The sequence below is a fragment of the Dendropsophus ebraccatus genome, chromosome 9 (assembly GCF_027789765.1).
Source record: "Dendropsophus ebraccatus isolate aDenEbr1 chromosome 9, aDenEbr1.pat, whole genome shotgun sequence".
Taxonomy (NCBI): domain Eukaryota; kingdom Metazoa; phylum Chordata; class Amphibia; order Anura; family Hylidae; genus Dendropsophus; species Dendropsophus ebraccatus.
The window spans coordinates 39,246,866-39,274,463 of NC_091462.1; the positions used below are offsets into that span (position 1 = coordinate 39,246,866).

The 27,598-nt window shown below is 42.5% G+C and overlaps 1 protein-coding gene across 2 annotated transcripts in view; it reads right to left on the reverse strand.

Moving 5' to 3' along the window:
• Positions 1-20,265, reverse strand: part of ZNF385B (zinc finger protein 385B) — a 413,608-nt gene extending 393,343 nt beyond the window's left edge. Inside the window, exon 1 of one of the 2 annotated variants that reach the window (XM_069985183.1) lies at positions 20,189-20,265. The gene's annotated coding sequence lies outside the window, so the exon portion shown is untranslated. Of the gene's footprint in view, positions 1-3,155; positions 3,246-20,188 lie in introns of those variants that run through there. The other variant, XM_069985182.1, reaches the window with a different exon arrangement.
• Between the last annotated feature and the right edge of the window lie 7,333 nt (positions 20,266-27,598).

A 27,598-nucleotide genomic window follows, 5' to 3' on the forward strand; every position in this document is an offset into this window, starting at 1 on the left:
TGTAAAGGTTTCAGCAGTTTCAACTACTTACAGTCAATACTCACTTAGACTGGTCAGCAGAAGGATTAGATGATTCATACTATGACTGCAACACCTGCATTGCCCCTTTCCTGTGGTTTGCTTAAGGGTAGCTTCACATACAGCATATCCGCAGCGGATTTCTCGCTGCAAATTCGTAGTGAAATCTGCTGCTAATACTTACCAATTCACTTTAATGGGCTGGCATACTCGCAGCAGGATTATTATCCCGCTGCGAATATGTCCAACACAGCGCCATTAACCGATGCGGCCCTCAAAGATTCTGTACCGGGTCCCCGCTCCTGCTTGCTTCGGGGCCTCCCGGCGTCTCTCCTCAGCGCACTGATCGGCTGGCCGCCCAGAAACGCAGGGGTTAATGTTGCAGAGTTTGACATACTCGCAGCAGGATGACAATCCGGCTTCGAGTATGTCAGCCCATTGAAGTGAATAGGCAAGTATCTGCAGTTGATTTCGCTGCAAATTTACAGCGAGAAATCCGCTGCGGATATGTTGTGTGTGAAGCTACCCTAAAGGGGTTTTCCTTTCTTAACAAGGACCCCAAAATCTCTGTTGGACGGAGTGGCGGGTCATACATACATGTTGCCACTTCATTCATTCTCTATGGAACCGCCAGAGATAGACAAATGCAGCTTTTATCTATCTTTGGCAGCTCTATAGACAATGAATGGAGCAGCGGCACACGTTGATGGGATTTTGGGGTCCCCAGCAGTCGGACCCCTGTAATCTCTTAGTTATGTCCTATCCTGTTAATACTGTGGATAGGGCATAACAAGATGGGAATACCACTTTAACTGTGCATAGATTATTACATTGTTACCACCATAGAGCCCAATGTTGATCTAACTTCATCTCTGTTAAACCCCCAGAGTTCCTGGTCTTGCAGACATCATAAGAAGCACTAACAAGAAGCAACATAAGGGCCATTTAGAATTGGCCTAATAATGAGGCAAATCACCAGAATAACCCAACGTAAACATTATTTTCTAGATAATGAGACGGATAACAGGTCAATTTGCAAAGTAAATGGCGCTGAGCCTTATGTTTTTTACATGCAACGCTATTGAATGAAAACATGAATACTTCATGCTGGATTTCCTTAAGAGATTTTATATGAATATACTTACTCATTATATAACTTGCTTGGTATACATTAATTATAAGCTCTGCTTTTTACCCTGTTTATTCTATGTAACATGTATATTCAAGTGTAATTTACTGAAAAGTAGGGCATAAAAAACACAGGCCTAACTTGAAAACAGTTTGAAAGGTGGCGTTCAACATGTATATAGTCACATTACAGAATATTCCGGAAGATTTCCTTTTGTCATACCTCCAAGGTGCATGTGTCATCCTACTTTCTTAAAGGGAACCTGGCACCCTGGCAACCGGGGCAGAAAATAACTGACGGCCAAACTATTTTTCATCCGTCAGTTATTGAAGGTGTATGGCCATCTTAAGACTAAAGGAGGCCCCTGGGGTAAGCATTTAGAAGAATAGGGCACTTCTGGAATTTAAAAGCTTTAGACACCTTTAAAGGAAACCTGTTTAAATTGAAAATGGAGTCCAATCTGTATAAATCATGTTATAGAGCAGGAAAGGCTGAGCAAAGTGATATATAGCTTTGTGGGAAAAGTTCTAGGCAAACCTGTCATTTGTTCATGTCAATTTCTTCCCATTCTTGTAGTAGATATGTGGGCGGTCCTACTCCATGTTTGTCAATCACTGAGCAGGACCGCCCACCTGACTACTTAGCCCGGAGTGAGCAGAGATTTACATGAAGGAACTTAAGCCATAAAGTGCTGTCTCCTTTTTTTTTTTTTTTTTAAACAAGATCCCTTTAACATTGTCGTAAAAGGAAGAAATAACTGATGATTTGTTCTTTATGCCTCCCCCTATACCACTGTCTTTATTCTGTTGCACTCCAGCTGTTGTAAAACTACAACTCTCAGCATGCTCTGACACCTGCAACTGACAGGTCATGCTGGGAGTTGTAGTTTCATGATATTTGAAGAGCCACAGCTTGCCCCATACACTTTCCTTATGCTCCCTCAACAATAAGCATCATACCGGATAAATCTAATAATGGCCTTCTTCACCGCAGTGCCCGCTATAAACAGGCTATATCTCTTATGTGTAAACAATTTATTCCATATCCTGCAACCACAATAAAGCAGGTTTTTAACTTTCTCATCTTTAAATGGTCTTGTAAATCAGAAATGTTTTTCATAAACAGGATAATGGTAGGAGAATAGTAGAAGCAATTTGGAGACTCTGTATTACCGTGGCAAGCATATTCTCTCTCTGCCAGCATTAATAATGCAGCTGGAAGGGAAACAAAAAAGTACAAGAAAGATCCAGCTAAACACAAGTTAAAGGAAGCCTGTCACCCTGGGTGCCGGGGTGAAGCCCGCCCAACCCCCCGGTGGAGCCCCTTATACTTATTCCTTCCTTGAAGTCCCGCTCCCAGACCCCGTCCCACCGCCGCCCATAGAGAATGACTGGAGCAGTCATTCTCTATGGGCGTCAGACTCATCACTGGTGAGCACGCACATGGCTTCGGACGGGGATTTCTCGGCGGCGGGACGGAGTCCGCGACCGGGACTTTGAGGAAGGGGTAAGTATAAGGCCCCGTTCCCACTGAGCAAAACTAGCGGAATTCCGCGGAATGCCGTTAGCCTCCCGCTCATAATGGGAGTCTATGGGAGGTGCGCGCTCCTGCTTTGTCCGCGCTGAAGAATGAACATGAATTACGCTAGTTTTGCTCCGTGGGAACGGTGCCTAAGGGGCTCCACAGGGGGGGGCGGGCGGGCTTCACCCCGGCAGCTGGGGAGACAGATTCCCTTTAATCTTTCAAACCGACACCAGAAGTTTTTCATAACTTGTACACATACTGTAAGTGGGAGTCGAGAAAAAGATGTTTCTGAAGAGTGCGTTAATCGTTAAGAATTGCTCTGTCTAATAAGACCTTATGACACTGGTGAAGAACATGTCCATGTTTTATGTTAGCTATCTAGAACACATCATTGTATTCTACACAGTAACAGTTTATGGAAACCAGGGAGAGACTTCCCTTTTGTGCTACAATCATCATATTATCTCTTCTCCTACAACAGTACCTGAGTTTTTTTCCTACAGGAGGTAACGCAGTGCAACATGCAAATGGCACAATTGTACTTTGATTCCTGTTTCAAAGAGGAACAACTTGGTATGTGGCTAACCCTTCTCTGCTGCAATAAGCCATTCAGCAGACTAGTCCTTCTGGAAAGGACATAGGGGGAGATCTATCAAACATGGTGTAAAGTGAAACTGGCTCAGTTGCCCCTAGCAACCAATCAGATTCCACCTTTCATTTTCCAAACAGTCTGTGAAGAATAAAAGGTGGAATCTGATTGGTTGCTAGGGGCAACTGGGCCAGTTTCACTTTACACCATGTTTGATAAATCTCCCCCATAGTGTATAGAGGATTGCATTACAGTAGATCCCCTTGTTGCTTGTGGCATAGTAGTAGGAGCCGCAGATACTGCAACCCCATCTAGATACATTGACATGTATCAGATACATTGACATGAATAGCTGCGGCAGTAAGGAACTCCTGGCTCATGAGATAGCACATGACCATATCCTTCAGTGCTATTTATATGGTTGTTGTATTCTGCTGCCCCTGATGTATGTAATGGCCCTGTTCAGCATGATGTTCACACTTCAGTGCTTATACCAACACAATTCGCACGAGTGTCCATTTGCCATCTGTCGGACCATTGTACATCATTAGAACTTCCTGTATTGTATAGAAAAGTAAGGTTGAACCCATTTCCATGAAGCCTATGTTGGCTTCAACTTCAATGAACACAAATATATTGGCATATCGTAGCAATGCGTCAGAGGTATACATCAGGAAATCCTACTAACTTACATGCCTCTGTCTGCAATGTGACATTTATGTGTCCCTTAAAGTGACTCTGTACCCACAATCTGCCCACCCAAAACCACTTCGGATAGCTGCTTTTAGGCCCCCTTCACACGTCCGGAAAAACCATCCGGATTTCCTGATAGGATTTCCGGACCCATACACTTTCATTAGTCACGGACACCCTTCCAGATTTTTCTGGAAGGGTGTCCGATTCAGAAAATAGATCCCGAAAAAATAGGACATGTCCTATTTTTATCTGGAATTCCGGCCCGGACGCCCCCGTAGAAGTCTATGGGAGTGCTGGAATCACGGCCACTTTCCTGATGTACATCAGGAACGTGCCCGTGATTCCGGATAAGTTGGAGCCCGCCGGCCCCCGCAACCGCTTACACCCCACATCAGCACAGCACAGGCATCCCTCCCGGCAACCACCCCCGGACCGGACAGCTTCCACCACCCCCCGGAACCGGACAGCGCTTCTACCGCAACCCGCATCCCCCCCCCCCCCTGGCCGGACAGCACTTACCACATCCCCCCGGCCACAGGCTGCAGACCCCAGCACCCCCCCTTCCTCCTCTCCCCGGACCAGACAGCTTCCACCCTCCCCCCCAGGCCCGGACAACAGCCGCCGGATCACCCAGCTCGCCATTCTTCTCTGCACCTCCGCCTGCCCGGGACTCATCACCAGCTGCCGCCGCCGACAGGTGAGATAAAACATCCCGCCCCCCCCAGAACTAAAACTCCCATCATGCAGGCCATGATGGGAGTTGTAGTTCTGCTGCCTGTGGCCATCCAAGTTGCAGAAGTACATCTCTCATCATGCCTTGCTGGCAGGCCATGATGGGAGTTGTAGTTCTGCAGCCTGTGGCCATCCAGGTTGCAGAAGTACAACTCCCATCATCCCTTGCTGACAGGTCATGATGGGAGTTGTGCTTCTGCAGCCTGTGGCCATCTAGGTTGCAGAAGTACAACTCTCATCATGCCTCTGTTGGCAGGCCACAATGGGAGTTGTAGTTCTGCAGCCTGTGGCCATCCAGGTTGCAGAAGTACATCTCTCATCATGCCTTGCTGGCAGGACATGATGGGAGTTGTAGTTCTGCAGCCTGTGGCCATCCAGGTTGCAGAAGTACAACTCCCATCATCCCTTGCTGACAGGCCATGATGGGAGTTGTAGTTCTGCAGCCTGTGGTCATCCAGGTACACTAGGGGCTGTGTGTTGGCACACTAGACCATATTAAGAACAATTTTTTTTTTCTCATCAGGAAATCCTGAAGGTTTTTCCTGATGGTTTCCTGATGGTAAAAACAGATTACTGTCAGGAAATCCCGATACTTTCCTGATGACATTTGAGGTCTCCTGATCAGGATTTCCTGACAGTAAAAACTGACACGGACGTGTGAATGGGGCTTCAATCCAAGATCTGTCCTGAGGTCTGTCCAGCAGGTGATGCAGTTATTGTCCTAAAAAACTACTTTTAAACTTGCAGCCCTGTGCCAAACTGGCGTGGCCTAGAGTGACTATGCATTAGGCTGGCACAACCCCTCTGTCCCTCCTCCCCGCCCTCTTCATTATTAGGAATGCTCCAGGCAGGTATTTTCCTATTCAGCACCTGTGAGAACACGGTACATGGGCTGAATCGATAAGGCACCTGTGCAGTGTTCACTGCAGCGGAATAGGAAAAATCCTGCGTTGTTTTTAGAACAAGGCAGCTATGTTTTTTCGAAACCTGGACAACCCCTTTAAAGACCTTTGTTGTATGTTAGATTCTCAAGGTAAAACTAATCAAATCTATCAAGTTTCATATTAATGGAATATCCCAAGGATAGGTTATCGATATTTGAATGGTGGGTGTAAAACTCCTGGGCACTGCTCTGCAATACTAGGAACAATAAGGGAGTGCTGCACTTCAGTCTGCTGATCCCAAGGATAGACCATATTAAAGTCCCCATAAAACCCTTTTAATCTATATACTCCACTGAACATTGCCAGTCTATAAGCTTCTCTTCATAACGGCTAAATGTGCATTTTCCTGCTTGATAATGCTGTTATCACAGTCCTCTGAAATGCTAGGCATGCCAAATGGCTATTATTCCCTTAAATAATTAAATATCCTCTAGTAAAACAACTAATGATTTTAAAGCCTTAATTACGTTGGAAGATAAGCTCCCAGTAATGTAAAATACTCCAAAAAGATGCCAGCTGAATTTTCCAAATGATTTATTGATGTTAAAGCAAAAAAGAATCAATGCAAGCAAAAGTATTGTACAATATGTATAGATCAGCGTAATCCTCATAAAAGCCCATCTGGTGCTCCCTCATACCATCATGTGCTGCCAGCAGACACCAGCGAGCCCCCCGCTACCTAAATAGCAATGACCTCCTATGTGTCGACTGATATCCCTCTCTTTTTATCATACAAGGCTGAGCGCATTCTTTTTTCTATTGAGAAAACCAGCACCACTGCCAGTTAATGCTTCTATTTGTGGCTTTTCTTTGCCACGTTAATATAGGACTGTAGGCAACAAAAGAGTGCGGAATATCATGTCAGGCAGTAGGAGCCCGCTGTTAAGTCATTCCTGACACATGCTGCTCACGTGGGAGAAAGAGGCACAATGGTTCAAATGCAATAAAAATAATTGCTTTAACTGTTTCATGGACGGGATACAGGATGTGGGTTCCTAATCTAATTTAAGTAGAAGATTAAAGGAACAAGTTGTTTCTACGTTTACAAAGTGCTATAATATCTATCAATCTATGGCTATGTTCACACAACATTTTTTCAGCTCCGTTTAAAATGACGTCCGTCATTTTGAGTCTAAAATAACAGACGCCATTTAGCTGTCTGGCCTTCCCTTAGTGCAATGACTGGTGTTGGTACATTATTCTAGTTTGGTATTACTAACTGGCCTTTGGATGCGGCTTAATTAAAAAGTCCATTGAATTTAATAGTAAAAACGGAGAAAGAAGGCTGGAAAAAGAAAAACTGTGTGTAGACAACTAATAAAAAACATCCGCTGTTTGCAAAAGACATCTGAAAATAATGATCATGTTCATTATTGTGACGTCCGCGGTTATTCAATACACTGTGCGCATTAGGCGTCTGTCTACCATTGCAGTCAGTTAAATAGTGTTATTTTAAATTGCAAAACCGGCCGCATTTTCTCTATTTTTGACTTTGTGTGAACATAGCCTTTCTCTTTTTCTTGAGGAGACTGACAACTACTGGTGTCTACGTTTTATAAGCCATGCAGTGCTCCATGGGAAAAAATATGCAAAGTAGCTCTACTCCACGAGTCAAAGAACTTGCTCTACATTGCCATCTACTCCAGGTAGTTTCCTTTAGGGTGCCCTCACATGGCGTTTTTTTTATTTTTTTATTCATGCAATTGTGTTTGTTCTGGCTTTTTTTCTGGCATTTTTTACTTTATGAGTATGTTCACATTGAGTAAAACAGGCAGTGGAGACCTCGCCCGGAATCCCACCTGCCTCAGTGTGTCAATGGGATGCCTTGCACGCCTCCGCTCTCCACTCAAACAATTGAGCCTGCAGTGGAATTTCGCCTGTTTTACTGTGTGAATGCACCCTTTGGCTATGTTCACACAACGTATGTTTTACATAAATCACGGCCGTTGTTGCAATTTGCAACAACAGGCGTGATTTATGCAAAACATACCTTGCATTTGAATGAATGGAATCCCGGTCGGAGCGTATTCAAATAGTATATGATCCGGCCGGGATTCCATCCAGCCCCATGAAAACTGACATGTCAGTTTTCTGCGGCCGCTATTCATTGAATAGCGGCCACACAAGACATGTCAGCGATGAATTGGGATGTGGGCGCACACGGATGTGCCCGCATCCCAGTTCATCAGAAATGAAGATCATCTTGCCAATACTGCAGTACTGGCCAGGACGACCTTCTCTGACACCGGCCGTTCTGTGTGAATAATTTTTTTTGGGTTTAGGCCTTTTTGTGTGCACCAAGAGGGCTGAACATCATAAAATAGTTGCTAAACAAAAAGGGTCCAAAAAAGCCAGAAAACAAAACACCATACACACATCAAAGGTGTTTGTGAGATGACCAGATGACCATTCCCATTAAAGTCTATGGGAGAAAAATGCCACAGTTTACAAAAAAAAAAAAAAAAAAAAAAGCGCTACACCCTCAGCATGCTGCATTTTGGAAAAACCGCCACACAGCCTCAAAGACGCCAGAGAGGAGAGGAAAAAACCACATCAGAAAAACACCATGGGGGAGATTTATCAAGCAAGGTGTAAAGTGAAACTGGGTCAGTTGCCCCTAGCAACCAATCAGATTCCACCTTCCAAAGAGTCTGTGAGGAATGAAAAGTGGAATCTGATTAGTTGCTAGGGGCAACTGAGCCAGTTTCACTTTACACCATGTTTGATAAATATTCCTCAGGTGTGTAAGGCAGATCAAAAACTTCTCTAGACTTTCAGCTAACATCTGGCCGCTGACATTCTTGCAAATTCATTGTGAGGCAAATTGAGTCCCGGTTCTCGAGAACAGTGGAGGTCTCAGCGGTCAGATCCCCAGTGGTCAGCTTGTTATTCCCAAATGACACAGAGCAGGGAGTGTACACGCTGCAGCGCGCTCTTTCTCACGGTCAGTACGGGTCTGAGCACTCAGACCTGGACCGATTAAAACTTTGACATACCTCTATGACATGTCAAAGGTTTTTCCAAACGACAGGTACACTTTACAGATAATGGTTACTCCATGTGCCAAGTAAAAACAAATCCGTCTCCTTATGTGCTAATACATCTTCTCAAAGCTGTAATCTGGAGCAATAATCTTATCACTGAGGTTGTACCCGCTGACAGCAAAACTTTTTACCTCTCTAGGGCAGCACCATTTTTTTTATTACTGCAAAACTCAGAACTTTTATTTTGTTCCCTACTCTCGGATACAGTTACATAATATTTACATAATTACTGAATAAGTAGATTTTTTATTCCGTTTTCTCTTTGTGGTACAACCATGTCTAAAAGGGAAATCTGTCAGCAAATAGTGTTAGCAAGTTGCTCACTTTGCTCAGGAAAAACCATTTATTTAGACATCAAAGAATGTCTGCAAATTAGAGCAAAGGCAACTCTCATTTTGTAGAGAATTATCAAGGGAAAATACTACAAAAAAAGGAAATGTTAGTTCTATATATAGGGAAGCAGGGCTGCTATGGTCTGTGTGGTTCAGCATGGACCAGGAAGTGAGAATCACAGAGCTGTGGAGGAGGATAGTGACAGAAACTTTTCTATACAGCAGTGTGAATGGCTGAGTGTAAGTACAGGCAAATTATAGCAGCAGTGTGTGTAGCTGAGTGTAAGTGCAGGCATATTATAGCAGGAGTGGAGAGGATGGGAAACACAAGGGCTGACAGAGACTGCAGGGAGGAATGAGCAGGGCAGATGTGGGCACAGTATAGCAGCACTCTCTTTACAGGGAGAGAGGGGTTACAGCTATGAAGAGATTACCTCCACAGTTTCATCCCCTGATGCAAGCCCCAGCCTGAAGTGGATCTGCTATGATTTGGAAGGTGAGGGAGACTTTCTGGGTCAGAGTACAGTGCTGTAGACCCCGCTATGCAGACCATGCCCCTCCCCCACTTGCCCTCCAACCCAGTACAGGGAGCTCTTAAACCAAAACATTGCTCTTAATCCAAGTTACAATTTTTAAAAACTGTGAGCTCTTCTTGCAAAACGCTCGTAATCCAAGTTAAACTTAAACCAAGGTACCACTGCATATACAATTTATTTCCTAAATCAAGGTATTATTACATAGAGTTTAAAATGCTGCACTAAGCCCGGTGCATACAAGCTCCATATAGCTCCCTATATCCTCAAGAGCCTTTAGATGCTCATATAGGGCCAAAGTGCACATCTACAATATATGGCTCTCTACAATACAGCTCTGAATGGAGCTCAATACATCAGCACAGAGTGCCTGGGGCCTTATACTTAGTCATCATTACCCTATTCTTCCAGTCAAAAGACCAGAAGTCTGATGGAACAAAACGTACCAGAAGCTGAATTTTTTTTCATATCTCAAAATGTCATTTTTAGTAGCCATCACTTCAGTGTCCTAATAGCAAAATCTCCAGACTCCTCCTCAATGAATGATATTTATTTGCTTATATTACACACTTATTTATAGCTATTTTAGCACAGCAGAGTCCAACTATTCTGTTCGGTTTCTTGGGTTAAAGAATATATTGTTTCCTATTTGCAAAAATTGTAAATACAAAAGTAATTTTCTCAACATACATAAGCATTGGGACACCTACACACTTACATTTACTGGAGCGTTTAGACATCCCATTCTAGTAACATAGTAAGATAATTAATAAGATTGAAAAAAAAGACAAGAGTCCATCAAGTTAAACCTACAGAAACCCTACTGCGTTGATCTAGAAGAAGACAAAGGCAGATGCCAACTACCCTATCACAGGGAGTACTCCCTAATATGGACCCCCACTCCCTTTGTTAATCCATAGGCATTCATTTGGAACTGCCCTCATCCTGCCCCCTTTGCAGCTATAACAGCTTTCACTCTTCTAGGAAGACTTTGAAGGTGTCTGTAGGAATTTGTCAGCTTAGACACTGATGCTGGATGAGAGGGTCAGATCTCTGTTCTAGTTCATTCCAAAGATGTAGGATCAAATTGAGGTCAGGGCTCTATTTGGGCTGATCAAGTGATTCTACACTGCCCCTGCATGCCTTTAAGGACTTTGCTTTGTACTGGGGCACAGTCACACACACAGTCTTGTTTCCAAAAATTGGAAGCGACAATTGTCCAAAAATATCTTGGTATGCTGAAGTATTAAGATTTAAGGGAAACTCTGAAGAACACTTTACAGTCGGTATAGTATAGTCAGGCAGGTAATTCTCCTGGTCTTCAGTGAACCCAGAGTCATCCATCAGACACCACACAGAGAAGTGTGATTCAGAATATGTGTTCACTACTCCAGAGTCCAGTGCCAATGTGCTTTATACCACTTCATCCAATGCTTGCTATTGAGCTTAGAGGCTTGCATGCAGCTGCTCGCCCTGTATTACTGCTGTGCTACACTGGACATTGACAATGGATGACTAAAGAAGAATATATTGGATCAGTTTAAGGAGTCTTGATTAGAGATGAGCGAAGCGAATCTGACGAATTCCAATTCACAGCGAATGGGGCATTAAATTTGTTTAATGCCCCATTCGCGAATTCACCAGATTCACTTTGCAAATTCACTAAACATGGAGGCTGCAATGGTGGCTGCACATGTTAGCTTACAGAACTGTCTTTTGGCGGGAACAAGGGGTTATCCATAATCCCTTCAATCAGCTGCAAACTCCACAGTGATGTTAACACCTCCTCACCCTCTATATAAGGTGATTGGCTTTCTGGAGGCGGCCAGTCAGCTGTGTATAGTGAAGAGTAGGTTGGAGAAGGGAGAGAAATACAGAGAGATAGGGACAGAGAGGAGAGGAGGGTGGACTGTGGGTGGATTTCTGTTAGAGCAGTGAAGCCATTGTCCGGTATACCAAGTCACTGGGTGACTGTTGTTCATTAAACCAAGTCACTGGGTGCTGGGTGTGCAGTATAGGAAGTCACTGGGTGCTGGGTGTGCAGTATAGGAAGTCACTGGGTGCTGGGTGTGTATTATACCAAGTCACTGGGTCTGGGTGTGCATTATAGGAAGTTACTGGGTCTGGGTGTGCATTATAGGAAGTCACTGGGTGCTGGGTGTGCATTATAGGAAGTCACTGGGTCTGGGTGTGCATTATAGGAAGTCACTGGGTGACTGTTGTTCATTAAACCAAGTCACTGGGTGCTGGGTGTGCAGTATAGGAAGTCACTGGGTGCTGGGTGTGCAGTATAGGAAGTCACTGGGTGCTGGGTGTGTATTATACCAAGTCACTGGGTCTGGGTGTGCATTATAGGAAGTTACTGGGTCTGGGTGTGCATTATAGGAAGTCACTGGGTGCTGGGTGTGCATTATAGGAAGTCACTGGGTGCTGGGTGTGCATTACAGGAAGTCACTGGGTGCTGGGTGTGCATTATAGGAAGTCACTGGGTGCTGGGTGTGCATTATAGGAAGTCACTGGGTGCTGGGTGTGCATTATAGGAAGTCACTGGGTGCTGGGTGTGCATTATAGGAAGTCACTGGGTGCTGGGTGTGCGTTATAGGAAGTCACAGTGAACACAGTGTCCATCTCGATAACTCACTGGGTGCTAATTTACCAATGTCCACTGGGAGAAAATTGATATTACGCCGCTGACCGCCGCCACCAACATCCACTGCTGTCCATGGCGGAAACTGAATGATTGACAGGCTGATTGGCATTTTTTTTAAATTGACAGCAACAGCTGTTGAAAAAATCCCTACTCTGTAATAGCCCCACTATTGTAGCTACTATAGTTTGCCTGTTTTAATAAACATCCGAGTGATCTCTAGTCTTGATCAGAGAGGAGATTTGGAGAAAATAAAATAATGCTGGATGGGTGCCCGATGCCTAGTAAAGCTTTGTAAAGTAAATCTACTGTCATGGGGGCCACTTTGGTGATGATAAGGTGGAATAGTTACCCAAAGCGCCAGTAATAACGAACCAGAAGGCTTACTAGTACCCTCTTTTACAAAGTCATGGTATCTCCTGCAGGAGAAAATTAAGTAAATCAGGAGAATCACAGTATTGTTTACAAAGACTTTTCATCACCTGAGGCGTAGAGCCAGTATCCAATGCTGTATCTAAATCCCCGGTCAAGGCAGATGGTTTACAGCTCATAGGTTTACAGCTTTACATCTGTCCATGGATTGCACCTTTTAAATTTCCCATGACTACATAGAAAAATTGATGGCTCGAATGCAAAGATGCAATTGCTTCTAAAGGAGGATTATTAGATAAATGTAAAGTTTGTTGAGAAGAGCTGTATGTGAGTGTGCCCACTGTGTACAATGCAGTAATATATTAGCTACAGGAATTATGTGTTATAGGCAGAAGGATGAGACAAAAGAAGATAAGTGATCCAATTCCCCGGGTTCAGCATTTCTGCAGATCTGTGTGCTAGGATCACCTATATAGATTCCATGTCATAAACTAGAAACCAATCATAAAACGTGATGACACAGCTCTTCATCGTATTACATTTTAAATATGGTCATTTCACACCACTCCTATGACAGCAGCCGCCCGCTCGGTGATAGTGCCAGGAGATGTTTGCCGAGATGATTTGCTGTAAAAATACTTAGAATCTGATTTTTTAAGATGCTCTCCAGGATATTAAAGATTACTCTGGGACTTCGGTGTACGCAACACCTCCTCATTATATTTCTTCCTCCAGTCGGAGAAATTCCTCCAAACCAAGTTATCTCCATATTTGTGAATAATCACTGTTTCTGAAAGTAGTTAGTATAAAACTCAGTGCTAGGTTATAATATTATTAACTCCTACAGGACGCAGCAATTTGGGACATGAGGACATAGATCAGTTATGTCAAACTCTGGCCCGCGGTGCCATTATTGTGTTTAATCTGGCCCACCTGACGTTGCAGCAGATTATAATATGGGTGGGCTGGCTACTTTATGGGACACTATCAGGAGAGCTGACTACTATATTGGGCACTATCAGGAGGGCTGGCTACTATATTGGGTACTATCTGGTCGGCTGGCTACTATATTGGGTACTATTAGGTGTGCTGGCTACTATATTGGACACAATTAGGTGTGCTGGCTACTATATGGGTTACTATTGGGGACTGGATACTATATAGGTCACTATTGGGAGGGCTGGCTACTACAGTATGTGGGGCACTATTGGGGGAGGTTTGCTACTACATGGGGGCACAATTATGGGATTACCTACTACTTGGGGGATATAATGGGTAACTAACATGCGGGTGCAATTGCTTTAGGACAGTAAAGAAACTAGTACTGCATGGGTTACAGAAAGGGCGCATTATTACAATTTTGGGCACTATGGATTGGGAACTTGTATATAGGTGGGTAGGGGACATTATGATGTCTAAAGTGAGTTATAGATATGGCACGGGGGAGACTCACACTGCTGACAATGCCAGGAACGCTGCATGCAATCTTCATTAAATATCATGGTTGGCCTGCGACTTTGCCCAATTTTTTAAATTTTGGCCCACTGTGTATTTGAGTTTGACACCCCTGACATAGATCATCATCACTGGATTTCAGGAGCCATGTAGGCTATGTTCAAACTATGTAAAAACAATGTCTGTATTTCATAACAACAGCCGTTGTTATAAAAGTTTTCTAGGCATGCTGTGTAACCTATGTAGTGGTCAATAAGAAGTGAGGGGGAGGAGGGGATCTGTGACTACCTTCTATTCTTGTGAATGGTCTGATCCAGTCTTATTACATTTAATGTAATTCTCTAATAATAATAATGATGAGCTGAAAAGTTTTTTCTACAGAACAACAAGTGTCGACTCGACTGTTTTAGGCCTAGTAGCCAGAGTGAAAAGATTTCAGGATCATTTTATAATATAGATATTAAAATGGAAAACTAGGGGAAAAAATCTATTGAAAAATAGATGTAAAAACCACAAACTTGATTTAAACAATAGGTAATTTTCTGATGACACATTCCTTTAACCCCATGCCACAAAATGGCGAGCTGGCTTGTCATAAAAGCTGTTAGTTTACGTATCATGACGATCTGGCACATCCAGCGCAGGAGCTCTATGAAGCGAGCTCGGGAGCTGAGCTCACTTAATAGAGAGTGGGGTCCAGCTTCTATCAGGGGCAAGGTCCTCACTGTTAATGGCAGGCCGCCGCCATTGTGCAACCGCCTGCCATTAACCCCTAAAAACCACAATTGCAGCCTTTAATTGTGAGTGACAGGAGCACAGCAATCATGATCATTTTCCCTGAGTGCTGGAAGAGTTATACCTATCTCTGTGCAGTCCAATTGGTCATCTTCTAATGGAGTCTGCCTCAGGCAGACCTTGTGTGCAGAGCGCCCATCAAACTGATGAATGCTAAGGCATAGCATTGAATAGTATATGCAGTCTAAAGACTGCCTGTAATAGTCCCCGAGGGACTATGACATAACCCCTACCCCAATAAAAGTTTAAATCACCCCCTTTTCCATTTTAAAAATAAAACATAAAAATAAATAAACATATATATGGTATACAGTAATGATGTCTGGATGAAGTTGTTTAATGTCTACACAGCAACTCTTGTGAATGTGAAATGTATGTCACGGGGGAAGGGAAAGGTGCGATGTCAAAGTAAAATTAACAATTCTCGCAGACAAGAATAATCACAATCTATTTATAAGAAGCTTGCTAAGGAGAAATACTCTATAAATATCCAGGTTTCTGCTTGAACTACTGTAGTTCTGAAGCGATGGACCAAACCACATACAGTAAACAAACCGCAGAGCGTTGCTGCCCACAATGTGACTTTGAAATGATGAAACTATTCCAGAATTACAGCCTCCTGCGCCTATGCCAACCTGTGCTTCTGCCACACATGGCCAACGCTTACTTTTCTATATAAAGACATTTTATTTTTAGGTACAAATTAGCATATATGTATTAAAAACTGGCAAATCAGTTCATGACATAGTTACTGGTTGTTAAATACAAACAGAATGTGCATATATATATATATATATATATATATATATATATATTCACAGGGTCTTTGATACTCATTTATGGACAATTGGCAGGGTACCCACATTGCAGAGCTTGTGCCCGCAAAGGGTAAAAAAAATCATTTGCCTCTGTATCCTTTTTATTATTATTTTAGTAACAAAGTAATGTGCACAAGTAGGCTGATCACTCTATTATGTTATGTATGCCTCAAGGCCATTTGAACTAAAGCCTCTATTACACAAAGCGATTATTGGCTGTATTCGGCCATTTATTGGCCAATATGGCCGATAACCTCTTTGTGTAATAAAAGGTAACGATCAGCTGACATGCACAATGTTGGCTGATCACAAGAGCAATGATGGAGATAGCAACAATCTGCTGACGTCGCTCTGTGTAATAGGATCTTTCTTCTATAGGCGCAGGTCCCCGCTCTTAACCTTCTCGGTGTTGGCGCGTGTTATAGTGCCGGAAGTGAGAGGGCACTCTGAATCGGGTCTATAGCAAAGTTGTCAGTGTTCTTTTATATAGGCTTGGTGCTCAATCTCCTATGGCTCCATATAACCAAGTGAAAACACGCTATTGCGACATACTAGAATCACAATCTATTACAATATAACATACTTTACAAAAGACCTCCCTGTGCCTCCATCTAAAGTGGGATTCACAATACAGAAAGTACATTATAGACTTATAGATTTATATAGGTGTCAAATTATAGATCTGTAATACAGTTATATGCTTGTAGACTTAAAGTGTAACTGTCATGTTTTTTTTATTGCAGAAATCAGTAGTATAAGCGATTTTAAGAAACTCTGTAATAGGTTTCATCAGCCAAAAAAGCCTCTTTCTGTACTCAAGAAGCAATCTCCCAGCCTCCCCCCCTGACTTCTTATCTGTGCATTATCAGGCAAACACGTCTTCATTACAGAGAAGCCAGTGAAGACGGGCTCTGCTCTCTCCATTGTAAGCCTATGTATTACACTATTATTGGCCGTATTTGGCCATTACGGCCGATAATCGTTTTTTTGTAATAAAAGGCAATGATCACCCGACACACACAATGTCAGCTGATCGTTGTCTTTCAATGTCGTTCAACATGTTAAAAGACTATTGACAATGATGGCAGCAATCTATTGCCCTTGCACCGTGCAATAGGAGCTGCAGCAGACCTCCATTATCTCCTATGGGCTCCTGCAGCTCCCCCCTCCCCGCCGCACTTACCTGGTCGCTGTCAGTGCGTGTAATTGAGGCAGCAGCGAGCAGGGAACGAGGAGCAATCAACCGCTGACCTGACAGCCCCATGTGGTAGGGACTTTAAAGGGATTTTCCAGGATTGAAAAAATAGCTTTGATGTCAATGGAACTGAGCTGCAATACCACATACAAACTGAGAACAAGAGTGGCGCTGTTTCTATCTTTTTTTTTAAAACCCATTTAAGTCAATTTGCCTAATATTTAAGGCATGTTAGGGTTGACGTTATATGATGCCATACAATGTATGCATAACAGACAAAACAAATAAAAACATCGTAAAGTCAACAGAATATAAAGTTTTGGAGATTGTCCAAAACGACATTACAGAGACAGAGAGCTTACAATGAATTTAATGAACTACTATGACCTGTCGATGGATGGTGGTCACGACCAGGAGAAGTTTGCGTATCGTCTACTTATATCGTATATATACATCTGCCTATAGACTTAAGTGATCAAACATTGACCTACAGCCGTCCTTTTAGCATGCATTTGGCTGTAGTCTGTGGGTCACTACAACAGTATACAAGCCTTGCAGTAGACGTCCTATTTATAGAAGCTGCATGTCTGTCCATACAGGTGAGCGACTTCTTCAAATCCCTTTGTTTTTACATTGGAGCAAAGTAATAGGTATCATTTTACCTAGAAATGTAGAAAAACAACCTATGACCCTGAAATTTTGATGTTTATGTTGTTTTTTACGTTACCATTTATATCTATTACTTGCTTACAGCCTCACAATGACCCAATTGAGGAGTCTTTCTGCCCGTCTTTATTTTTAGCCCTTTTAGCCCACCACAATCTGATATTCCCTTTCTACCAGCCTCCCGTCATTCCCTCCCGTTGCCCTTGACTCAGATACTTGCTCTTGCTTCTGCTGTTGACGGTTAAAAGGGATACCTCGCTGCGCTCACGCCTCCTCCTCCCTCTTGCGCAGAAACTCCTAATCATCACCCAAAGAGAGCAGAACTTCAAACGGCCCGGCAATAAGAGGGCAGATATTGCCGGAGTATTTGCAAGGTTCAAAAACGAACCTCCCCGAAGCACGCGGCGAATGTCTCACTTTGAATCTAGATCACACACCGCTCCGGAAAATCTAATTTCAGACTTAGTTGCTAAATGTGTAACATCAGTCTCAATATTTGAAAGGTTACGCAGCACAGCAGGTTTCATCAAAGTGTGATTAACACCCTGCATTCCAGTAGAGGATTGCATGGCCTTCCTCTTCTCTAATACACTTTAGATACAGGCCTATTAAATTTACATGATTCCGCATACACCTTGGTCAGGGGATCCGTCACACGTATACCTAATTACCTGAGACACTCCTAGTACTCCCTCATCCAATAAATATGAGCCTTGACATGAAAATAGATCTGTTTCCCGACATAGCGGTGAGTCCGGACCTTGCCAACCATAGCCGGGTATAGATATACATACTGACTTTGTTAGCCATTCCCTTTAATCAACTTCATTGTCAAATGCTCGCACACCGAAGTGTAAAAAATAGGGCATTCCCATGAATTATTAGTGTGTATCACAGAGCAGTCGGCAGACATTGCACGGCTAGCGGTAATCTGTAGGCATTTGCCAGTGATTTGTGAAAAAAAGATTCATCCCTCTAAGTCTAGGTCAAGTGATTATGCATTAAGGATGCATTAAAACACTTCCTGACATTAGGAGGAGGAGGAGAATGCATTATATAGGTGCATGGTACGGCTACGTTTGTCGGATGTAGCTAAGCTGACTTGGCAAATTGGAGTAGCACTGTGTTTCAAGGGCTCAAATGTATCCTGTGTAGCTGAGCTGACTTTGCTGTGTTTGTTAGATGTAGAAGATCGGAGCTTTAGCCTATGTAGCTGAACTAACTTGAACAGATATAGCAGAACTGTGTTAGATGTAGCAGGGCTGAGTTTTATCTTGTGTACTAAGCTGACTTTGCCACACATAGCAGTACTATGTTGGTTACATGTAGCAGGGCTGAGTTTTATCTTGTGAACTGAGCTGACTATGCCAGATATAGCAGAGCTGTGTTTGTTAAATGCCTCAAAGCCGAGTCTTATCCAACAGAGCCAAGCTGACTTTGACAGAAATATCAGTGCTGTATTTGTTATATGTAGCAGAGCTGATTTTTATCCAATGTAGTCGAGCTGACTTTGACAAATATAGCAGTGCTGTATCTGTTAGATGCAGAAGAGCTGAGTTTTATCCAATGTAGCCGAGCTGACTTTGACAGATAGAGCAGCGCTGTATTAGTTAGATGTAGCAGAGCTGAGTTCTATCCAATGTAGCTGAGCCGACTTTGACAGATAGAGCAGCACTGTATTAGTTAGATGTAGCAGAGCTGAGTTTTATCCAATGTAGCCGAGCTGACTTTGACAGATAGAGCAGCGCTGTATTAGTTAGATATAGCAGAGCTGAGTTTTATCCAATGTAGCCGAGCTGACTTTGACAGATAGAGCAGCACTGTATTAGTTAGATATAGCAGAGCTGAGTTCTATCCAATGTAGCCGAGCTGACTTTGCCACATATAGCATCGCTGTCTTAGTCAATGTAGCAGTGTTGGGTTATCTATTTAGCGGAGCTGAGTTTTTGCTTTTTCTAAGTAAAGCTGCAGGTAAAACTAGTATATTACCGCAACATGTAACAAATACAACCTGATGCTGAATATACAGTAAACCGATTCGGAAATAAAACCAGCATTATTCGTAAATAAAACCACATAAAATCACATTTCGCTAGTTTTTAACACAATCATGTGATCATATTTTTAATTAGGCATAAACCTGTCTTAGCTCATAAAGATATAAAAACAAGAATAGAATAATATTTACATACGTAAGAAGTAAACAAACAGAAACGAATATAAACAATGTAAACAATCCAAGCCGAGGCGAACAAAGCACAGCACAATAATCCCATCCTCTGTACGGAAGTATTGAGGGCAATACGAGGCAGCTCTAACCTATTTCCAAGCGGAATCTGGGTTGTGGCCAATGGACTAAGCACAGGGCATTCATAGGGATGGACTCTTATTATAACTGACAGATCCCATCTAGTACTTTTCGCCATAGTTTGTGTCACACAGCATGTGACTCACAATTAAAGCCACCGGATTGATTTCCCCCATCTGCCAGGGATGCCGTCTATGTTATCCACAGTGAGGGCAACAGGACAAAGCCGCAGAACTTAAATCCCCTGGTGCAAGTAGGTGACAGAAGAAGGTAGCACGGAGTAGAAGAAAATATCCTTATCCCTGGTGCTGCATCCCACAGCAATGCAAGAAAAAAAAACTTGTCCATTAAGTATGAGGGGGGGAGGCTGGACGATGACAAGACGTCTTACCTTTGTTGGCTATGGAGCAGCAGGTACAAGCTGCAGGGCTCACCGGTAGTTGTGGTGTCAGCTGCAGCAGCAGTAGTTTTGTTTGTTGATGCTGTTCACCCAGATCTTGTTCCTTACTCAGCCCAGTCTCTTTTCCTTTCTCGTCCTCCAGACAGCAAAGCATGGGTTAACTCCTCAGCCCCACCCACAGAATATCAACATTTAACATTGCAATGTAGTTATGAAATACCGGGAGTTTCTAATAAAATCATGTGCAGCAATATTTTTTTTTTTTTGCTGTTAAAAAAAAAATAAAAATGAAATCAATGAAATGTAAATTGTCCGCCGTGATAATCCAAAGTGTCTCTCGTGAACTAACTTTTACTATACACATTGAAGTAACATCTCCATCTGGGCTCGGAGGGATGCTGTGTGCTCAAGCTCTTTTTTCTCTTCCATCACCTGGGCTCAGGACGCATGCGTATCGCCAGACACTCACGTCTGAGCTCCCCTAGTGCAAGGCTGGAAGAGAGGGAAAGTTAAAATGTTTACTCACATAATTGTCTTTTGCTGAAGTCTTCCAGGCAGCACAGCATGGGTTAACTCTGAGTCCAACCCGCAAGACAGGTAGTGGCTGCAAGGAAACACATAATTAATACTCGCCTATGAATGACATCCCCTCCCATCACCACCCCACACCCTCTTGTTTTATTCTTCTTGTCTTGCTCCATATACATGGATAGTGAGGCAAAGGTATCAAGTTAGGGCAGCAGAGGAATTGCAGGCAGGCTATGTGTGTAGGTAGAAGCGTCCCCTTAGAGAGGCTCCCCTGAACATCACAGGAGGCAGGAGTTTTACCTTTATAAAGCTGCAGGAATGACAGAATGGGGGCTGTGCGCTGCTGACTGCCGGGTCCCACGCTGCCCAGCATTGTATGGTGCCTGGAAGGTTAGCAGGCTGGATGTTCATGCACACTCGCTCTCCCTCTTGCTGGGTTTCTTCTCAGGCTAGCTACCTCTAGTGGCCATACATAGCACAAAGACAGTACTTTACTATATTTTATCTTATGTATTCATTTCTTTTTCTTTTACAGATACAAGGTGTGAATAGGACACATAACTCCAAAGGAACAAGGATAAGTCTTACTAGAAGAGAGAGAGAGAGAGAGAGAGAGAGAGAGAGAGAGAGATCCAAGAAAAAGAAAATTACTGCGGCACTTCAAGAGTAGTGAAAAAAGTAAAACGGTGATTTATTCAATCCATGTACAGGCTAGTGCTACAGCGGGCACCCGCTTCACTTATCGAGTGCTGCGTCCTTTTTCAGATAGATAGATAGATAGATAGATATAAGAGAGATGAGAATGATATAGATAGATAGATAGATAGATAGATAGATAGATAGATAGATAGAAAAAGGGGGAAGAAGCCGCACCTCCGGTTCCAAGTGGCGGGTGCTGTGCGGAGTAAGCCCCTAGGCTCGGGGTCCCAACAAGTATCGAAGAAAATTCCGCAGCACACCAGCTTGTAGTGAAAAAAGAGTAGTATTTATTGCAAGTAGCAAAAACACAAAAGAGATGCAACGTTTCCGTCTACTCCAAGACCATTGTCAAGCATGGTCGAATTTTCTTCGATAGATAGATAGATAGAGAGATGAGAATGATAGATAGATAGATAGATAGATAGATCATAGATAAATAGATACTAGATAGATAGATAAATAGATAGATAGATAGATAGATAGATATGAGAGAGATGAGAAAGATATATAGATAGATAGATAGATTAGATAGATAGATAGATAGATAGATAGATAGATAGATAGATAGATAGATTAGATAGATAGATAGATAGATAGATAGATAGATAGATAGATAGATAGATAATGGATAGATAGATAGATAGATAGATAGATAGATAGATAGATATGAGAGAGATGAGAATGATAGATAGATAGATAGATCATAGATAAATAGATACTAGATAGATAGATAGATAGATAGACAGACAGACAGACAGACAGACAGATAGATAGATAGATAGATAGATAGATAGATAGGAGAGAGATGAGAATGATAGATACATAAGAGATAGATAGATAGATAGATAGATAGATAGATAGATCATAGATACTAGATAGATAGATAGATAGATAGATAGATAGATATGAGAGAGATGAGAATGATAGATAGATAGATAGATATGAGAGAGATGAGAATGATAGATAGATAGATAGATAGATAGATAGATAGATAGATAGATAGATAGATAGATAGATAGGAAAAAGTATATAGGAGCAGCTTAGATTGTAGTTTGGTGCCAGCAGATTCCCCAACCAGGGGTATAAGTGTCCATGTACAACGAATAGTCCGCAGCACTCCAAAGTTGTGAAACAAACGTGGTATTTATTCCAAGTAACTCATAACATCAAGTAAAGTGACATGCAGCAATGGACGCGACGTTTCGACAGCCTCTACGCTGTCATTCTCAAGCGTAGAGGCTGTCGAAACGTCGCGTCCATTGCTGCATGTCACTTTACTTGATGTTATGATTTATTTGAAATAAATACCACGTTTGTTTCACAACTTTGGAGTGCTGCGGACTATTCGTTGTATATAGATAGATAGATAGATGGAAGAAACAAATCTCTTTATGAAGATGGCGTCATACACTAGTACAGTAAGGCCCCATGTGCTACTAAAGCTATTATATTATTGATCCATACTAAAAGGAGCTGCCATATGACCATGATGCGTAAGAAATACAAAGAAGACATAGAAGCAATATAGAGTGCAAAACCCAATGGTTGGAGTTGATCAGATGAGACAATCGAATAGTTAAAAGTAAGCACATGTTCTCACATGGTGGATTTGTTGTTTCTGCAGCATGTGCAAGAGTTTTTAGAATCCCAATTCAGATGTACAGTATGTTCACAGCTGTCATCATTGTGTCAGGAGGAGGAAGATTAGGCAAATAGGGAGGCAGAGGTGGAGACAGGTGCCAAAAAGGTGCTGCCGTCCTAATACACCAGGCACCCTAGGCCACGCCTCTTTGACACTACCCACCAATAAGTTTTTATTTTGTTTTTGTTTTTCACCAAACTGAATATACAGTTATATAGTTTGTAAATGTATTAATGCACACAGGTTGCTTAGATGTATACAACACTGCTGACAGTGGCATTCCCAAAGGTAAAGTGTCACCTACATTTTCTTTTCCTGATTAGAATCAGATGCTAAAACTTCTTCTTTTATTCTAATCTGTTTCTATTTTTTTACTGTAATTTTTTTTTATTTCACTATTTACACAATATTGTGGAGGCTGCCATATTGCCTGGGCTTTTCTTAACTACATTTAGTGACATGCTTTACAGCAAGAATTTATGGACATAGATGACACTAGACAGAGTCTGTTTCCCTGACATGAATGTAAAACATCATTGAACATGCTCTGTGACATTTGAAGAGATCATTCCACAGGGAGCTGCTATTGTCTCCACTATTTCCTGGTTTCATATGATGCTGCAAGGCTGCACAGGTCACTTAACAGCAGCCTCCTCTTATCACCACAGACACAACAGGAAGCCTCAGCTTAGATTTAGCCCCAGTGGTGAGAATGAAAACTGCAAGAGCTCAGGATTATTTTATAATATAGTTTAAAAAATGGAAAATTAGACAAAATGTCACAAAAAATTCTTAAAAAATATGTTTAACATAAAAACATTATTCAAACAATAAGTCATTTTATAGTGACACATTGCTTTAAGACCTCTTAGAAGCGATCATACCAGTTTAGGCTATGTTCGGACGCTGTATGAGACTGGCCGTTCCGTGACTTGGTCAGGTCACGGAACGTCCGGTCTCAGAAAAGATCAACCTGGCCGGTACTGCAGTACCGGTCGGATGATCTTTAGCGCTGCTGATTTCTGATGCGGGTGCACCAGTGGCCGCCTGCACACAATGGAGCGTGTGGCCGGAGTAACACGCTCCATAGTGTACGCTGACAGGGTTGATTGAATAGCAGCTGCAAAAAATTGACATGTCGGTTTCTCACGGCGCCGCTAGGGATCCCGGCCATAGTGTATACCATGTGTATACACTCCGGACGGGATTCCCTCATGCTACAGGACAACGTAAGTACCGCAGAAATCACGACCATGGTAACAACGGCCTTGATTACAAGGGAACTCACGTTGTGTGACTGGTCATTGTAACCTGTACATTACATCATCATGGACTTTTTTTTTTTTGCATATTAAACAGCTTTTATTGTTAATATGGAAAATTGCTATGAGTAAAGGAACCTCTTGGTCTATCTAAATTTAAAAAGGAAACATGAAACTGTGAACAAGGTTGATGGCCATGTCCGCAATTCCTAGAAAGCCATTACTGTGTCTTAGATCCACAAAGAACAGCGTATATAATGGGGATAACCTAGCGTTAAATGGCAACATTAGAAATCTACTGCACATCCACTAAAGGTGAAGATACCAGAACAAGAATGAATTCCTTATGAACAATAAGATTACATGGAAACCTGATACAGAAAAAGATACTAAAAGGAAAGGAAAAAAACCTGTACTCTCATTTTAACACAAAGATTGCCGGTATAGATAAAGATTAGGTTCATACACTGTAAAATGAAAAGAAAAATACCCTGAAATAGGTACAAAAAGGTAAAATAATACCGAGATATAGCATTGAGTGAAAGTAACTTTTTCAGTCAAAAGCAAACAATTGTGTGAAAGGCTATGTTCACATATGTTCACACTACGTCACACTAAGGCTGTGTTCACACAACGTCCAAAAAAGGAAAAAAGCTTCCGCTTTTTGTCATTTTCATTGGCTTGACTAAAATGCATTGAAGTCTATGGAATAACGGACGTCTTGTATTGAATGCGTCCACCTCAAAAGAAGTCCGTCATTCAATACAATGTGTAAGACGTCCGTTATTCCATAGACTTCAATGCATTTTAGTCAAGTCAATTAAAATGATGCAATAACAGACGTCTTCTTAAACACAAAAAAAGCGGGCGCCTTTTTCCCTTTCTGGATGTTGTGTGAACATAGCCTAAGAGCATCCGTTGCTACATTGTGTGCATTGATGGTCAATGCCCCATAGACCTTAATAATGCACATTATTACATTTAAAAAACACTGCAGTATTTTGGTATTATTTTACTGTGTTTGAACATTGCCTCAAAGTCTCAATGAAAACTCATGGAAATGAAGCCATCAGTGTATTCATTATATAGAATAACATCCGTAATTCAAACATTGTAATGACAGCCCTGCAGCTTCCCTTATACTCGCCTCTTCTTTCTGCTTCCAAAACAAGAGGTTATGGTAGGACTCACCCACTCAGCCAATCGCTGCTTGAGATGGGACACCACTGTGCAGTGATTGGCTGAGCTGGCAGGTCCTGCTGTGATCTCTTTTCTTAAAAATAGGAAGAAGAAACAAACATCAGAGTCCAGAAGGAGCCGAATGGAGGATACAGGGATTGGATACAGGGATTTTTTTTTTTTTTTTTTAAATAGCCCCAGCAATATAATAAATTATTCTGAACACCACAATACTCCTTTCATGAGGTTTTTTGTGGTTAAAAAACATGGGCTCTTCCTACCTGAAACAATGACATCTGTGTCCCTAGACTGTGTCTGATATTACAACTGGCTTGCAATACCTGATGCAGCATGCAGGCATGAGTGGGACTGTTTGTGAAAGAAAAAGAAAGACTTTATTTTTCTAATTTTATAGAACCCTATTTAAAGGAGTACTCCAGCGAAAATCTTTTTCTTTCAAATCAACTGGTACCTTCGGATAGCTGCTTTTAATTCAAGATCTGTTCTAGGGTCAGTTTGATGCAGTTATTGTCCTAAAAAACAACTTTTAAACTGGCAGTCCTGTGCCCAACGGCCAGGGCTTAGATCGTGTATGCATTAGGCTGGCACACACTCTCTGTCCCTCCTCCCCGCCCTTCTCATCATTAGGAATGCTCCAGGCAGATTGTCTTCTATTCATCAGCCGTGTCAGCCCGGCACATGGGCTGGATCGTTAAGGCACCTATGCAAAGTTCAGACAGGAAAAAATGTTCCAGTGGCATTTCTAATGATGAAGAGGGTGGGGAGGAGAGAGGGAGGGGTGGTGCAAGGTTAGGGCACAAACACTGTAGGCCACGGCCGTTGGGCACGGGGCTGCAAGTTTAAAAGTTGTTTTTTAGGACAATAACTGCATCACCTGCCGAACGGACTGCAGGACAGATCTTGGATTAAAAGCAGCTATCCGAAGGTACAAATGGTTTGGCGGGGTCAGATTGTGGGTACAGAGTCGCTTTAATCTGTACAATGTACTGTTTAATGTTGTACACTCATTCATAAAAAATATTATTAAAATCAAACAAAATATATTAAAACAGAAAAACCTTGACTGCTCTGAACATTTCCTGTCTCTGACAGCAGAGAGCACTATGTCAGACTGAAAAGAATATGCCACTTCCTCCAGGGCATACAGCAGCTGATAAGTATGGGAATACTGGAGATTTTAAAATAGAAGTAAATTACTAATCTATATAACTTTCTTAAACCGGTTGATTTTCACCGGAGTACCCCTTTAACCAACACCAACCACAGAATACAACAAGGCCTTTATGTTTGTACACCAGCCATTCCTGTAATATAACAATTGTTGGTAACACATTAAAGGGGTTGTCCGGCAATAAAATATTATTCACAGAATAACACACATTACAAAGTTATACAACTTTGTAATGTATGTTATGTCTGTGAATGGCCCCCTTCCCCGTGTCCCACCACCCCCACCCGTGTACCCGGAAGTGTGGTGCGCTATACATTACCTGTCACGTGCCGACCACGGTCTCCGATTCTCAGCAGTGACGTCTTCTTCGGGAGGCCGGCGGATCTTCCCGAGTGCCGGCCGCCCTCTGCAGTGTCATCCGAAGCTCAGCCGCGATTGGCTGAGCATAACTGTGCTCAGCCAATCGCGGCTGAGCGGCTGATGACGCGGCCACGTCATCAGCTGCTCAGCCGCGATTGGCTGAGCACAGTTATGCTCAGCCAATCGCGGCTGAGCTTCGGATGACGCTGCAGAGGGCGGCCGGCACTCGGGAAGATCCGCCGGCCTCCCGAAGAAGACGTCACTGCTGAGGATCGGACGACACGAGATGCGGTGAGTATAATGCACCACACTTCCGGGTCTAGCGTGGGTGGGGGGAAACACGGGGAAGGGGGCCATTCACAGACATAACATACATTACAAAGTTGTATAACTTTGTAATGTGTGTTATTCTGTGAATAATTTTTTATCGCCGGACAACCCCTTTAATATAAATGAAACCTTATATGAAATTTACATGTACACTGTGAGATGGGGATTTTATTATCCTTTCTCTATCGTAGTAAATGACAACTCAAAAA